The sequence below is a fragment of the Octopus bimaculoides genome, unplaced genomic scaffold, assembly GCF_046866305.1.
Source record: "Octopus bimaculoides isolate indiv1 unplaced genomic scaffold, ASM4686630v1 contig160, whole genome shotgun sequence".
Lineage (NCBI taxonomy): Eukaryota > Metazoa > Mollusca > Cephalopoda > Octopoda > Octopodidae > Octopus > Octopus bimaculoides.
The window spans coordinates 2,170-2,500 of record NW_028315410.1 but is presented as its reverse complement, the minus strand read 5'-3'; positions in this window follow the sequence as shown (position 1 = coordinate 2,500).

Sequence of the window (331 nt, the reverse complement as noted above, 5' to 3'; positions counted from 1 at the left end):
TGTCGCCAGCAGGGGTAAGAGCTCTCTAAACTTTGCCCAGGCTATTCTTATTCTAGCAGCTACACTTTCAGCGCACCCACCCCCACTACTAACTTGGTCGCCCAGATAGCGGAAGCTATCGACTACCTCTAGTTTTTCACCCTGGAATGAGATAGAAGTTGTTTCCTGTTTGTTTGCAGTCTTTATTGCACCTGAACATCTGCCACAAACAAAAACTAACTTGCTAGTTAACCTGCCTTTGATGTTGCTGCACCTCTTATGTGTCCATAGCTTGCACCGGGTACATCTTATAGAGTTACTACCTACTCCTTTTCTACATACTGAGCAGGGC